At 44.4% G+C, this 16,828-nt stretch overlaps 1 long non-coding RNA gene across 4 annotated transcripts in view; it reads right to left on the bottom strand.

The window, feature by feature from the left end:
* The window catches only part of LOC308474697, a 77,585-nt gene extending 63,236 nt beyond the window's left edge, over positions 1 to 14,349 (bottom strand). The window contains exons 1-4 of one of the 4 annotated variants that reach the window (XR_013984861.1): positions 13,688 to 14,349; positions 5,327 to 5,459; positions 4,917 to 5,049; positions 3,454 to 3,630 (exon numbers count right to left, since the gene is read on the bottom strand). This is a non-coding gene — a long non-coding RNA (uncharacterized lncRNA). Of the gene's footprint in view, positions 1 to 3,453; positions 3,631 to 4,916; positions 5,050 to 5,326; positions 5,460 to 13,687 lie in introns of those variants that run through there. The other 3 variants (XR_013984862.1, XR_013984863.1, XR_013984860.1) reach the window with 3 other exon arrangements.
* Between the last annotated feature and the right edge of the window lie 2,479 nt (positions 14,350 to 16,828).

Here is a 16,828-nt window from a genome sequence, read left to right as displayed (position 1 = left end):
AATTGACCCTCCATGAGCCTGCCCCTATTTGTTTTCAAATTAAAGAGGGGAAAGAATCATGGGGCATATATCCAAACTGTCAATATACATTGAATTTCACTTTTAATAGCTCTTGTTCTCTTACAGGAACATACAGTGACCAATCTCAGTGCTATAGAAGCGATACCAGTGCATGGCTAAAAACTAGGAAAGAATCCTACCATGCAAATTGGAGTCTGAATTCTTCTATCCCTGGCTTAGCAAATGCCACGGATGAGCAATTTCGTATCAGTTCCTTATTTACTGCAGCCTTTAATTGGTCCCAACAGAGTAGTAATATCAGCTATTTACTCCAAAGAGAGTTATGGTTGCTTTGTGGCGAAAAAGCATACAAAGCCATTCCTCAAAACCTCACAGGCACATGTACATTGGGTCTCGTGGTTCCATTGTTGTATAAGGTTGATAAGTTACCATCTTCTCTTAGACTACGAAATCGTCGGGAGGTTAATTCGCCTTTAAACCAATATATCGGTACCCAGATCTCTCGGGCCTTGCTGCCCTCAGTGGGCGCAGCAATGAACTATAGGGACCTCCATCGGCTAGCAAATTGGACTGAAGGATTATTCAATGATACCATAAAGGCTTTGAAGAATCTCAACCAGGAGGTGTCTGCAATGAGAGCGGTGTTTTTACAGAATCGTTATACTTTGGATGTGATTTTAGCCTCAAAAGGAGGAGTTTGTGCACTTGTTCATTCTCATTGTTGTATGTTTATTCCTGATAATAATGTCAGCATATCTGCGACGATTGATCATATGGAAACCATGGTAGCTCACAATCCGTTTGCTCCTCCGCCTTCCGTTGATCCATGGGCATGGTTATATTCTTGGCTTCCGGATGGAAGTTGGCTTCGACATTTATTGATTTTAGTGATCATTATAGTAGTTATTTGCGTTATTTTGTGTTGCTGTATACAATGTATTCCTTCTTTAATTTCTATATGTACTGCATGGTTCTCCAGTCCGCGGCCCGCTTCCGGTGTCACAAGAGTCGCTTATCGCGCTCGATATAACCGTATTGGTACTGACATATATGACTCTGATTAATAAAATAAAGAAAGAGGGCATGTGGGAGTCATAAAGCCACGGCAAAGGCTTGTAATATTGCAGGGTGCCCCCTGACCTCGGCTGACCAGCACTCTGAGCTTTACAATGTATTGGAATGTATTGACCTTAAATGGAGTTGTGTTTCCTCTGGGCAGTGATGACCCTATATGGTGATGGGTGTAATAAAAGCCTTGACCGGATGAGGTAACGTGAGACACTGGCAAACGGCCATGCGGCTGGAGAGAGACAAAGGATAATAAAAAAAGCTACGGGAGGAGAGAGAAGTTCGAAAGGAGCTGCTCATACCATCCTGAAAATATTGCTGGCTCTCTGTGTCTTTATTTTATGCTAAACTGCGCCACTTGTAACGGCTGGCTCCGACACTCCTGTATACCCTGCTTAAATGCAATGCTTGCAAAATATGATGCGTAAAATGATGTCACAAATGATTCGGCCCCAGATTATAACACTGACATGAGAATACCAGCCAGTGCCTTGGGATGAGCCGTAAGGCTGTCCAAAAGAAGAGGAGGGAATGAAGGAATGGGTTTCTGTGTAGTAAGTTTAAAACTGACTCAAACCCGCCCCCCCTTTTTGTTCTTTCAAAAGAGAGCACTTTTAAGTGCGTAAAACTTGAGCTGTTGAGCAAAAACATAAACAAGCTCTCTCCTTTATCAGTCACGGCAAGGGATGGCCTTGGCTCTCTAAGGGAACAAAGAAAACACGTCAGAACTTTATCTTATGTGCTGACCACAAAATACGCGCAAGACCAACGTCCGGGAAAAACACCAAAAGCGTGTTCCCGGAGATTATGACATCTTCCCAGACAAGAGTAGGAAGAGGAAGATCCTTTTATGGTTGAGAGTACCAGAGCAGGAACATATGTGATGTCTACCTGCGTATACAAGTTGACGTGGCTGGGGAAGGGGGAGAGGATGCCTGGAGGATATATATACACTGCATGAAACTTGTCATTTCTTTGGACTTGCTGTGGACCTGATCAAGCAAGTGCCTTCTGCTATCCAGAGAGCTGAATAAACTCTTTCTTTGAACCAACTCGGTGTCATTTGACTTCCTTCCTCCTGTCCCGGAGCAACGCAGACCCAGTCGGTGACCTCCAATAAGGCTACACTGGCTGTATGCCAAGTTGGAAAAATGACAGTTCCACGTCTCAACAGTAGATTTCCCGACATTTCTCCCCCTGTTTGTTGATTCACCCTTAGAGTGGTGTGGTTCCTCCCCTCTCAGAGGACCTCTGAATCTCTTTGTTGTTTAGGCTGATACACCTTAGCTTTCATCCTGTTTTACATCTTCCTGCTCCTCCTCACACTTCTCTCTCTTGGAGTTTTGCTCCATTTTGAGTGTTACGCTTGCATTACGAGTGTTATGCTGAGGACTGTCTTTTTTTCCTATTTATTTTGCCTTTTTGTTTTTGAGGCACTTTTTTGGAATTGTTTTTCTGACTGTTTGGAACACAGTTCAGCTACTGATTGATTGATTGTGGGTTAGCAGTACATTGTTGATTGTTTTCACTTTATGAAACAATGCTCTCATTAGATAGTAAAATTCATGTTAAATTGATGTTTTAGGGGTTGCTTTTAAAAGTCTGGAATGGATTGATCCATTTTGCATTCATTTCTATGGGAAAGCGCACCTTAGTTTTGGAACGTTTTGGTTTTGGAACGGACTTCCGGAACGGATTAAGTTATATGTATAGCCATTCAGCTAAGTACCCACCATTTACATCTTAAAAGAGTGAGCTCTGTTGCCATAGAGAGGAATGGATGTGCATTCTCTTATCTCACCCGACTGGAAGCCATGGGATCCTAGGATGAAGAATTCTTCCTGGTAGGTACATGTGCACGCAATTATGCCTAATATACTGTAATGAGTGGGCTTTGTGGAGCTAGTTTCTGTAAAAGCCTGGGCTACTTCCCATCCTGTAATTCTGTGGCTGGAGGGGCCTAGAATCTATAAGAGGAAACTTCCAGATCTGGTCTGGTCAGTTTAATAACCCCAAAATGCAAAGACCTGTGAATTTGGAAGGATGACTATATTTCAACTGGCATACTTTTTCAAAGAGTGCAACTCAGTTTGGTTACCATTTAAAGGAAAACTGAACAGAATTTCTTCTCCCTCTCATTCCACCCTCCATATTTTGTCACTCTTCATTTTCCACATTGTGGTCCAGTCCTACTCGCTAGACTGTTTTGAGAGATCCTCACCCCCTTTTAGTTTTCCTTTGTAATGACGTCTTAGGCCTCTGCACAACCATGCCTGCTGAAACCTCCGCCTCATGGATGTAAGGTGCCATTTTGGCTTCACTAGCAATACACTCATACTTAGAAATGAAAAACAGAGGGGAAAAGGCTTTTGGATCTGCTTTTAGTGCAAGGCACAAGCTCATGTAAGCCTTGAAAATGTTGCTTTTTCAATCTGGATGCTTTGGAGAAGAAGTCCCTAGCTGGGGATCAAGCGGGATCCAGCGGCTCTCAAAGAGAGGGAGCATCTCCCACTTTTCAAAGGCATCTATCACTCCTCCCGTCTAAAACATAGAAACCAGCAACAAAAAGACAACAGTTAACTCCGTTTCATAGCAAAGTGACCATGTTTGAGACACAAAAACACAAAGCAAGGCATGTTGGACCACAAGGAAGATTTCATGATAATAAGCCATTGGGTAGGGATAGGTCTGTTTCAGTTTTTCATTTCCAGTAACTATGAATTACATAGATTCACCTTTCAATGAGAATTGAATCCAATCTCTTGCCCATCCTTACCCTTGGGGGACTTTCTTTTTTAGGTACAATTAAATATGTCACAGAATAGTGAGGGAGCTTTCAAGGTCTCCAATATTCTCCTGCAGACTGGATGTTATGCACGGCAGGGATTTGTTCTCTTTGTGGCCCTGAGGAAGAGTTCAGGGTCAACAGGAAGCTTGCTCACAATTTTGTGACAATGTTTTGAGAAACACGAGAGATACTGGCACCCTGGGATTCCTTCAGTCCAGTTGCTAATTTCTCTGCCAGGACCCAAGACAAAAGTCTACTGCCTCAGGTTCTTTCTTTAAAAGATAAAATAATAATGAATCTGCTTGGAGTTGAAAGTGGGAGATTTGCATGGAATGTATGGCATGTGAAACTGAGGTAATCTTAAACGGTGGAGGGCAGGACACCACACAGAGTAAGTGCCCAGCATCTGTTAAAGCTGCAGAATAGACATCCCTTAGGCACTGAGATAAACAATGGATGAAGCTGCACAACAAATTAAATGTGCCCATCTGGTGTGGTTTAGGGATTTGGCAAAGGAGATCTGATAAGCTCACAGGGCAAAGGGGCCAAAGACAGCTAGACCAGCCATGAGGCAGGTGAGGACCCTGCTTCTGTTCGCAGAAGCCCCTCAGACAACAAACCCATTGGTGCTCCTCCTGCCCCGCTGGTTCTGCCTGTGGTGAAAGAACCCGGCACATCTTGCTTAAAATGGGCAACAATGGTAGTGCCGCTTCTGTGCCTGCAACCAACAGGGTATGGTGTGTGTCAGTGGCAGATCAGGCCATGGCAGGAGGAGCAGGTAGATGGGCTTAGGAGCCGTCCTGGCAGAATGGCAAAGCAGCAATTACCATTTTGCATCAAGCGGCAAAATGGGATGTGCCACCCTTGGCTCATTCTGGCATAGGTATTTTTATTTTTATTTTTGCAATGGAGCATTTGAGCTTGCAGGCAAAGGATGATCAATTTAAGAGACTCTGCATTGGGTACTTAAAATGATCAATCCAGAGGCTAATGGGAGAAGTGCAGGAGGTGTAATACTCTTTTGGTAAGCTGAAATTACCTTTGGCAACAGGAATAATTATGAATGCACCTTCCAATCTTTTTAGAATTATTGGGACAACCTAGAGGGAAGCAAATAGCATTGGCTTTAAAGCATTGCCTAGGATTCTGAGGTTCATCGTCTTGTGCAGATTCTGTGCAAAGAGAGAAACAAACATAAGTGGAGAGAAGGAAGTTAATTCACAATAGAATGAAAGAGAGGAACAACTCCACAGCCCTTTGAGCAGGAGTGTCTCTGTGACGCTCTGGGTGCTGTGGCATCCCAACTCCTACCCCCCACCCCACCCCTTGCCACTGGCCACTGGTGTTTACCACCCTTTCTACATTCACAAGAAGAAATGGTAGATCTGCTTCTCCAGATATTTGCTCATGAGTGGAGGGTGTAATACTCTTTTGGTAAGCTGAAATTACCTTTGGCAACAGAAATAATTATAAATACACTTTCCAATCCTTTTATAATTATTGGGACAACGTATAGGGTAGCAAGTACCCTTGGCACTATGGCATTGCATAGCATTCTTAGGTTCCTGGTACTGTGCAGATCCTGTGCAAAGAGAGAAACAAACATAAGTGGGGAGAAGGAAGTTAATTCACAATAGAATGAAAGAGAGGAACAACTCCACAGCCCTTTGAACAAGAGAGGCTCTGTGACGCTCTGGGTGCTGTGGCATCCCAACTCCTACCCCCCACCCCACCCCTTGCCACTGGCCACTGGTGTTTACCACCCTTGCTACATTCACAAGAAGAAATGGTCAATCTGCTTATCCAGATATTTGCTCATGAGTGGAGGGTGTCAGTCCACAAAACACAACAGCAGGAAGTGAGGCACACATGGCTTATTAGTTATAGAGAAACTAAAGCCTGGAACTGAAGCCATCAGAGCCCCTAGGACTACCCAGAATAAAAGGCTCTATATTACATCAAGAATATTTTCCCCACTAATTAGAAACTATATACCCCAAATTTATTGGCAGACCTGTGGAAGAGACAAATCAAAATTTTATTTTGTAAAACATATGCCATAAATTTGCATAGACTTCCATAAAATCTACCCAAACTGAGCAAAGAAGAGGCTACAAAAATATTTTCAAACATGAGGGGCTCTGCTTCTCTGCTTGTTCCACCTGCCATGTCCACTCTGCACCCCATCATAATTGGCCAACCTGTCCTTTCCTTTCCACCCTTGAAGATGACTAAGCCCCCTTTCCCCCTTCCCAACCCTGTTTCTGAAGCTGCTTCACTCTTCTGTCCTGAGCTCCATGGAGTCGCTGTTATTTGTGGCTAAAGATCATGGGTGATGGGATCTCCAGATCAGAAACATCCAAAGGCCTATGAGTTAACCTTCTCTGCTTTGAGGTTTCATTTCATTTCATGCTCAGGCCTGGTGCTTTCATGCGCAAGGTGCTTGGAACTGAATGTGAGAAATTTTGCACAGAATACATGGAACCTAATCCTGAGCTAACGGACGCAGGTGGCACTGTGGTCTAAACCACTGAGCCTTGGACTTGCCAATCAAAATGTTGGGAATTCTAATCCCCGTTACAGGGTGAGCTCCCGTTGCTCGGTCCCTGCTGCTGCCAACCTAGCAGTTCGAAAGCACGTCAAAGTGCAAGTAGATAAAGAGGTAACACTCCTGCGGGAAGGTAAACGGTGTTTCCGTGCACTGCTCTGATTTCACCAGAAGCGGGTTGGTCATGCTGGCCACATGATGCAAAAAAACTGTCTGCGGACAAACGTAGGCTCCCTCAACCAGTAAAGCAAGATGAACGCCGCAACTCCAGAGTCGTCTGCGACTGGACTTAACTGTCAAGGGTCCTGTACCTTTTAATCCCCAGCTATTCAAAGAAGATAGAGGGGAGAAGATCACACTGAGCAAATGTCCAGCAGATATTGAAGTTTTAGGATGGACAGTTATGGTGATCCCTTTCCACTGAGATAAACAATAGATGAAACTGCATATTAATCTGAACAATCAAATACCATGTGATTGAAGAATTCGACCAAGAAGAACTTGCAAAACCTCACAGAGCAAAGCAACCAAAGACAGGGCTGATCCCAGAGCCGAACAAGCCTTGAGGCAGGTGAGGACGCTGCTCCAGGTGGCAGAAGCCCCCAACCAGGCAGAATGCCCATGGGTGCCCCTCCTGCCCTGCTGCTTCTGCCAGTGGAGGAGAAGCACCAGTACCATCAGCACTGATTTTGGGCTGCCATTTGGGGCAAAACGGGAAGTGCCGCCCTAGGCTGATTCTGCCATAGGTGTCTTTTGCAATGGACAAAGTATGAAAACAACTGGCTGCGCAACCAATTAAGCTTGCAATCACAGGACGATGTATTCAGGGACCACTTAAGTAATTGATGCTTTGTGTAACTAATGGAACAGGTAGCTGGTACTCACTGCTCTATGAAAATGACATTCTGTGTAATAAAAAGGTTGCATTAGAGATACGTTGTACTGCCAGTGGTTGTTTAATTAATGAAAAACCTAATTAAGACAACTGTAAATCTTGCAGGCTGTATAATCAACCTACATAATGACTATAATGAATTTTGTTTTGGTTAATTCTGTTTCTGAAGGAATAGAAAGGCTCTAAGACATGGATGGGAAGAGGGAGGGAGGAGTGATGAGTTTGTATCGATGCAGTTTTTACATAATGGATGAAATAATAAAGTTTTAATGGAAAACTCAAATGGATATAGCAGACAAATGCTATATTAAAGGAGGTTAAACTGGAATCAGATAAATGATCATCAACTTGTAAAGAAACCTGTTGTTCATGTTAGCAGGCATCATAAAAGTTTTCCAAGTTATACATAATGAAACTATTTTCTCAGTTCACTGGCTCCCTTTGCCTAAATCCGAGAAGGGATGTTCATTTAGGGTGGTAGCCTAAAGCTACGCAGATCAGAGGCTCCTGAAAATGATTGATCAAAAAAATGTTACAAGAGGGGCAGGGCGTGGGGAGGAGAAATGATACTTTCCTCTGGACACTTGTTTGACTCTCATTCGCCAAGCAGAAGTTCCCTTCTGCAACAATTATACAGTGGTGGACAGCTCCCAATGTCAGTGAAGACAGCAGGACATCATCAACAGGAGGCAGATATAATCGGTTTGTAACAGGCCAAATCCTTTGTAGAGGGAGAACAAATACCATGGTCCACAAGTGAAAGGAAAGTTCATTCAGAAGAGCATGAAACGGAGGCACAACTTCATAGGCCCCCCTAAAATAAATCTTGGCTGGACCCTTGCGGTTACCTGAACGAAGAGCACCTTTCACAACAATAATTGGCCAGCCTGTCCTTTCCCTTTTCCTTTCCACCGTAGAGGATGACTAATAATAATAATAATAATAATAATAATTTATTATTTATACCCCGCCCATCTGGCTGGGTTTCCCCAGCCACTCTGGGCGGCTTCCAAAAGAATATTAAAATACAATGATACATCAAACATTAAAAGCTTCCCTAAACAGGGCTGCCTTCAGATGTCTTCTAAAAGTCTGGTAGTTGTTGTTCTCTTTGACATCTGATGGGAGGGCGTTCCACAGGGAGGGCGCCACTACCGAGAAGGCCCTCTGCCTGGTTCCCTGTAACTTGGCTTCTCGTAGTGAGGGAACCGCCAGAAGGCCCTCGGTGCTGGACCTCAGTGTCCGGGTAGAACGATGGAGGTGGAGACGCTCCTTCAGGTATACTGGACCGAGGCCGTTTAGGGCTTTAAAGGTCAGCACCAACACTTTGAATTGTGCTCGGAAACGTACTGGGAGCCAATGTAGGTCTTTCAAGACCGGTGTTATATGGTCTCGGCGGCCGTTCCCAGTCACCAGTCTGGCTGCTGCATTCTGGATTAGTTGTAGTTTCCGGGTCACCTTCAAAGGTAGCCCCACGTAGAGCGCATTGCAGTAGTCCAAGCGGGAGATAACCAGAGCATGCACCACTCTGGCAAGGCAGTCCGCGGGCAGATAGGGTCTCAGCCTACGTACCAGATGGAGCTGGTACACAGCTGCCCTGGACACGGATTTAACCTGTGCCTCCATGGACAGCTGTGAGTCCAAAATGACTCCCAGGCTGCGCACCTGGTCCTTCAGGGGCACGGTTACCCCATTCAGGACCAGGGAATCCCCCACACCTGCCCGCCTCCTGTCCCCCAGAAACAGTACTTCTGTCTTGTCAGGATTCAATCTCAATCTGTTTGCCGCCATCCATCCTCCAACCGCCTCCAGACACTCACACAGGACCGTCACCGCCTTCACTGGTTCTGATTTGAAAGAGAGGTAGAGCTGGGTATCATCCGCATACTGATGAACACCCAGCCCAAACCCCCTGATGATCTCTCCCAGCGGCTGCATGTAGATGTTGAAAAGCATGGGGGAGAGGACAGAACCCTGAGACACCCCACAAGTGAGAGCCATTTACTTACTTACTTACTTACTTACTCAAGGTAAAGGGACCCCTGACCATTACGTCCAGTTGTGGCCGACTCTGGGGCTGTGGCGCTCATCTCGCTTTATTGGCCGAGGGAGGCGGCATACACCTTCCGGGTCATGTGGCCAGCATGACTAAGCCGCTTCTGGCAAACCAGAGCAGCGCACGGAAACACCGTTTACCTTTCCGCCAGAGCGGTACCTATTTATCTACTTCTCTTTGACGTGCTTTAGAAATGCTAGGTTGGCAGGAGCAGGGACCGAGCAACGGGAGTTCATCCCGTTGCAGGGATTCGAACCACCGACCTTCTGATCAGCAAGTCCTAGGCTCTGTGGTTTAACCCATTGCGCCACCCGCGTCCCTTACAGTGCCACCCGCGTCACTTACTTACTTACTTATTTAATATACCGCTTTATAACTGGGGGTCTCAGGGCAGTTCGCAGAATAAAATTAAGATATAATACCACAAAATACCTAATAAAAGTAAAAAGGAACTCAATACCCCCCCAAAAAACCCACACATAGTCAAATACAAAATGCAAATAATTAACAGGAGAATACTGTTGAGTTGTGGGCAAACATATCAAGACGACACAGCGAATCTTCAAACAGCTCTTGATTATTCAGAGGCCAGAACAGAACTGAGCTGAAGTGCTCAGTCAGCCTGCTTATATAGAGCTCCAGAACAACGGAACGGTAGCACCTTTTAAAACTATCCAATCACTGAACGTCACCTTCGATCCTTCATTTGCATACAAACTATCCAATCACTGAATGTCACTTTCGATCCTTCATTTGCATAACTATCTAGAGTATCCCCCTGCTGGCCCAGGGTGAGAACTTCAGTACATAACAAATACAATATTATTTCAAGCTGGCTGACACGTTGTCATTAGAAAACAGCCCAGACCCTCCATCTCCCAGAACCCGGCAGGACTTAAAAGTAGGAGAGCAAAGACTTTGAAGACAGAGGACACTTAGCGGCACCCGTAGAGGAGATGATGTTGATGATGACAAACGAGGAAGTGGGAGAGACAAGAGGTAGAGATTCACTGGGGACAACATCATTATCCAAGAGGCTGGGTCCTATACCCTCTCTCTGTAAAGTCTGAAATAAAAAAGGATCCCTTGTTTCTATGGATTCCTGGGGAAACAGCAAGGAGCTGCTGACAGCGTCCTGACAGATTGTCCCAAGTCAACATTAGTTGCCGGTTAAGTTATAACTCATGACAGACTGCGCAGGACCTGCCAGGGGCAGCCTCCCAACACTGATAACTGGGAAGAACAATTATCAAAATACTGAAATCTCAAGGGCGGAGACAGAAACACAGAAATGGTCAGGAAACACGCCCCCATTCCCCCATCAAAATTCAATGGAGAGTCTCCCATGCATGAATGCTTAAGGGCCCCGTTCCTGCCACTCACCACCTGGCCCAGGGCGGGGCCTGACAGGCCTCATGAGGACGGCTACTGCTGCTGCTGTTCCTGACTAGGAGGACTCAGAACAGCGCAGAGTTCTTAATAAATAAATAAATAAATAAATAAATAAAAATTCCCTTTTATTTTATTTGGGGTTGTGGTGGATGTTTAGTCAGGTTCGGGAATTTGTTTAATTTTGGTATGTTTGAAATTTTTACTGTCTTTGGTTTGTATTGCTTTATTGTTTTAGTGTGTGTGTGTGTGTCTGTTTTAAGGGTTTTATTTTGTTCTTAAGGGAAGGGGTCAGGGCTGCCTGGGAGTGCCTGGGCTGCCTGGGAGTTTCTAATGACAACGTGTCAGCCAGCTTGAAATAATATTGTATTCTCCTGTTAATTATTTGCATTTTATATTTGACTATGTGGGTTTTTTTTGGGGGGGGGGTATTGAGCTGCTTCTTATTTTTGTTAGGTATTTTGTGGTATTATTTCTTAATTTTATTCTGTGAACTTCCCTGAGACCCCCAGTTATAAAGCGGTATATTAAGTAAGTAAGTAAGTAAGTAAGTGTGGCGTTTGCCTCCTAGGATGGGTCATAGGAAAGGGATAAAATGGGTGTGATGTGATTGGCCAGTGAGAATGCAAGGGGGGAGTAAAACTTAGAGTGGGAGGCTTTGAAAGTCAGTTGAGGTTTGGGAGTTGAGAGTTGAGGTTTGGGAGTTGAAGAAGGAAGAGGGAGGATTAGGTGTGGGTTGGTAGAGTTGTATTGTGAGAGAGTGAGAGGAATTGTCAGGTGGAATCAGATAGATAGTTGGGAATAATCAGTTTGGAGTTGTTAGGAACTAAGATTAAGAAACTGACAAGAGAAAAATAAACTGAAACCATACGCTTGTTCCTGCATTTAAAAATAAACTTGATTATTTGTTAATGTTAACAACTGTCTCGACTCCGTGTGTCCCCGTGAGAAGCTGGGTGGTGGCAGCGAAGAAAGCAATCACAATGGTGGCACAGGGTCAATAGACCGTCAAATGTCCGGGGGCCCTGTGTGATCGCCACAAAATTGGTGGTGTAGCGGTGGGATAAAACATCGGTGGAATAACATCACTACCTGTCACCACAGAAGTGGTAGGCAAGTGGTGGGATTTGGTAGGAAAAACAATACACTTGGAGGGGGAAGGGTAAATCTGTGAAGGGATTACCTAGCCCGGGGGTGTAGTTGTGAGGTACCCAAGATAAGCTGCAAAGCCAAGATAACAAAGAGAAAGAGAGCTCAAAGTCTGTTCTGGTAGAGGGCTTAGGCTCGTGGTCAGAGGAATGAAGCTTGAAGGGTTAGAGAGAAAACCCATAGCAGACCTTTGGGACCAGAGTCTTGAGAGAAGCCTAGCCAGAAAGAAGAGTACTGAGAGGAAATTTCTCTTATTTGTTAATTTATTGATAATTCTCACTCACGCAACATGCCACCCAAAAAGATAAGAAACCCTGTGAGGGAAACAACTTATGAAAGCTCTGAAGGAGAGGAGAATGGAAATCCTCAGAGAGAAGAGCAGAGTATAGAAAATGTAACTAATATTCAACCTGAGGCAGAAGGTCCAAAATTCTCTGAAGAATTTGTAAAATGGAAGTTAGAACAAGAATATAAATTGGAATTAGAAAAGATTAGATCTGCACAAGAAATAGAAAGAATTAAAGCTGAGAGCAAAAGACTTAAGGCTGAGCAGGAGAGCGAAGGAATTAGGGCTGAAAGTGAGAGCGAAAGAATGCAATTTCAGTTGGAAATGAGGAAACTGGAATTAGCAGCTATGGAGAATCAAAATGATAGTAATAACACCAGTAGTCCAACTCAAGTTGGACTACCCTTTCCTGAGTTTAAAGCCCTTTCCTGAGTTTAAGGAAAAAGATTGCCCTGAGGCTTTCGTTATATCATTTGAAAGAGCTTGTCAAGACTTTCAAGTGAAAGATGAGGAGAAGATGACGATCCTTAGAGCCAGGATCAGTGGGTGATTAGCCCTAATTTATTCTCAAATGTCGGGGACCGATTCCAAAAATTTTGAGATAGTTAAGCAACTAATATACACCTGGTTTGGGATTACCTCAGAACAACTGAGAAAGAAATTCAGAAGTGTGACTAAAGTGAGGTAGGAGACATACGCTCAGCTTGGGGCTAAAATCTCAAACTACCTCACAAAATGGTTAGAACAGGAGAGGGCAGGCTCTGTTCCAAAAATCAGAGAAGTGTTTGCTCTGGAACAATTTTATGAAACAATAAACAGCCAATTAAAATATCTTATAAAGGAAAGACACCCTCAATCACTTCAAGAAGCCGCTAACTTAGCTGACCAAATAAACGAAATAAGGGACCATAGGTTTGATGAACCGAGTTTTGGCGGGAAAGTGTGGGGGACTAACAGAAATAAATTCCAACAAGCAAAGGGAAACCCCTCTTCAGAGAAAGACAAGGGAGATAGGCCATTGTCAAAAGGGCAAAATGACAAGGCCCAAGCCAACGCCAGTCTCACTGAGAAGAAAGGGTGGAAAACAAACTATACAAATCCCAAAGAAGTTCAATGCTGGGGATGTGGAAAATTTGGCCACAAAAGGTTTAATTGTAGATCTGGAGGAGAAAAGTCTGGTAATATAAGCCCTCAAAGAAAAACCTTTTGTATCAAAGAAGCTGAGGAGAGCCAAGCTAGTCAGGACAGGCCGAAGCCTGCTGAAGTAGTGGAGGCTAAAGTGGCACATTGCTATGCTATAAAACAAGATAATCTTCTTTTAAAAATGCTGGGGAAGATATTTGGATTGAAGGGAAGAGATTTCTGGGATTAAAAGACACCGGGTCTCAAGTCACTACTGTCCACCCAGAGATCATCTGTCCCACCAAAATAATTCCAGGGAAAGTTATGTTAATTAAAAGGAATTTCTAAACACCCTGAGGTATTACCAGTTGCAGAAATCCATATTAAATTCCAAGATTGGTCAGGGAAGTGGCAGGTTGCTATTTCTGAGGAGATTCCTACTACTGTGCTGATCGGATGGGATCTCTTAGAGCATGTACAGAGTTCTTTTGTAGTTACTTGCTCCAGGGGGGGTCAACCGTCACCCGATGCTGAGGGGAATGCTACTGTTACCCAAGGAGACAGAGCTGAGGAACAGAACTCTGAGGGGAGAAAACCAAGCCCTGCTAGTCCCTTTTGTAAAAAGCCAAAAACATAGTTTTGCCCAAGAACAGAAAGAAGATGCTGATTTAGTTAATTGTTTTGAGGCAGACAAATCAGATGAAGCCGATATAACATGCTGGGAAGGGAGAGGGGAGCAATTGTGCAATCTACAAGAAATAAAGATAGCTCCTACATTAACCCTTAATCAGCAGGTGGAGGTTAAGCAGATCCTACAAGATTATAAAGACATTTTCAGTAACACTACAGGTAGAGCTAAAGGAGTTATACATCATATCGACACTGGGGGTGCTAAGCCTATTGCTGTCAACCCCTACAGAATAACTGGAGAGTATGTGGGGAAAGTTAGCAATGAGGTAAGGGCGATGCTGAAGGCAGGGATGATAATCCCTTCGGAAAGCTGCTGGGCAGCACCCATAGTGTTATTAGACAAACCTGATGGATCTATTAGATTTTGCCTGGATTATAGGAAGCTGAACCATGTCACTAAAGCGGATGCATATCCAATGCCCCGTTTAGATGACCTGATCGAAGCTATAGGCCAGTGTCATTACATCACCTGCCTAGACTTAACAAAGGGGTACTATCAAGTGGAAATGGACCCTAGGGACCAGGAGAAAACTGCATCCAGAAGTCCCTTAGGGCTGTTTGAGTTTAAAGTAATGCCCTTTGGCTTAAAGAATGCGCCAGCAACTTTTCAGCGATTGGTGGACAAAATCCTGAACGGATTAAGAGAGTTCACAGCTGCTTATTTGGACGATATTGCTGTGTACAGTCCAACTTGGGAGAAACACAAAGAGCACTTAGGGATAGTGCTACAGCGAATTAAAGAGGCGGGCTTAACCATCAAAGCTAGCAAATGCCAGATAGGGGGCTTGACTATTCAATACCTGGGACACATGGTGGGAGGAAGAGTGATGAAACTTTTAGAGACAAAGGTAGAAGCCATTTCAAACTGGCCTACCCCTACCTCCAAGAAGAAAGTCAGAGCTTTCCTAGGACTAGCCAGTTATTATCGCAAATTTATTCCGAAATTTAGCGAGATAGCAGTGCCTTTATCTGACCTAACGCGGAAGAAGGAGCCAGACATGGTTAACTGGACAGCAGCATGTCAGCGGGCGTTTGACGCCTTAAAAAGCGCCTTGACATCAAATCCAGTCCTTGTTGCTCCTGATTATGATCGTGAGTTCACCGTCTTCACCGATGCATCCAATGCCGGGATCGGGGCCGTGCTGTGCCAACAGGGAGAGAAGGACGACCTGCATCCCATCACCTTCCTAAGCAAGAAACTACTACCAAGGGAAAGACATTATTCGACCATCGAGAAGGAATGCCTTGCCATCGTGTGGGCATTACAGAAACTGAAGCCGTACATCTGGGGCCGAACTTTTACTTTATGTACTGACCATTCACCCTTGCTGTGGCTGAGAACCATGAAGACCAACAGTAAGCTGATGAGGTGGGCCCTATCACTGCAAGACTTTAATTTTACGGTTAAAAATGTGAAAGGGACCCTGAACACCGTTGCAGACGCCTTATCCAGAAGACCTGCAATTGAAAGTTAACTGAATGCTTAAGATGTAACAGGTTTTTGTATATATGTATATTTTACCAGAACACAGTATTTGATGTACAAATGTTAGGTGTGAAGTGAAGGGTGAAATGGCAGGTTAGGAAATGTTTATTTGCCATAAAGATGTACTGCTGATTGATCAGGAGAATAACTAGGTTGAGTTATCCCTCCTGAGTCAGTCTTCTTAAGGGGGGAGGAATGTGGCGTTTGCCTCCTAGGATGCGTCATAGGAAAGGGTTAAAATGAGTGTGATGTGATTGGCCAGTGAGAATGCAAGGGGGGAGTAAAAGTTAGAGTGGGAGACTTTGAAAGTCAGTTGAGGTTTGGGAGTTGAGAGTTGAGGTTTGGGAGTTGAAGAAGGAAGAGGGAGGATTAGGTGTGGGTTGGTAGAGATGTATTGTGAGAGGAATTGTCAGGTGGAGTCAGATAGATAGTTGGGAATAATCAGTTTGGAGTTGTTAGGAACTAAGATTAAGAAACTGACAAGAGAAAAATAAACTTGATTATTTGTTAATGTTAACAACTGTCTGGACTCCGTGTGTCCCCATGAGAAGCGGGGGGGGGGGGTGGCAGCGAAGAAAGCAATCACAGTGGTGGCACAGGGTCAATAGACCATCAGACGTCCGGGGGCCCTGTGTGATCGCCACAGTAAGTAAGTAAGTAAATGGCTTAGTCATCCTCTATGGTGTAAAGGAGAAGGGAATGGACAGGTTGGCCAATTGTTATTGTGAAAGGTGCCCTTCCTTCAGGTAACCGCAAGGGTCCAGCAATGTGATGGGAACAGGTGAGGGGTGAGTTATTTAACTGAGGGATACATCCCCCTGGCACTGCCTATTCTCCTCATAAACTTTTTGTTTGATCCAAGCTATCTCCTTGTGAAACATGAATGCAGCAGATCTGAATGTTTGCGATCTGTAGTTGGGATCCTACTTCTGCGGAAACTGCTATGACTACCAGATTTCAGCAATATCTTCCCACAAGCATGTGATTTTGGCAACATTCTCCTCCATGTCAGCCTAGGTCAAAATGTTCCAAACAAATTAAAAATATGGGAAGCATGGGTGCAGCCAAGATTTATTTTAGGGGGGTCGGCTATGAAGTTGTGCCTCCGTTTCTTCCTCTTCTGGATGAACTTTCCTTTTACTTGTGGACCATGGTATTTGTTCTTCCTCTACACAGGATTTGGCCTGTTACAAACCGATTATATCTGCCTCCTGTTGATGATGTCCTGCTGTCTTCACTGACATTGGGAGCTGTCCACCACTGTATAATTGTTGCAGAAGGGAACGTCAGCTTAGCAAAGGAGAATCAAACAAGTGTCCAGAGGAAAGTA

This window comes from Podarcis pityusensis (assembly GCF_964106645.2).
Source record: "Podarcis pityusensis genome assembly, chromosome: 3".
Classification (NCBI taxonomy): Eukaryota; Metazoa; Chordata; class Lepidosauria; order Squamata; family Lacertidae; genus Podarcis; species Podarcis pityusensis.
The sequence above is the reverse complement of the archived record's forward strand: the minus strand, read 5'-3'. Positions and strand labels throughout refer to the sequence as shown.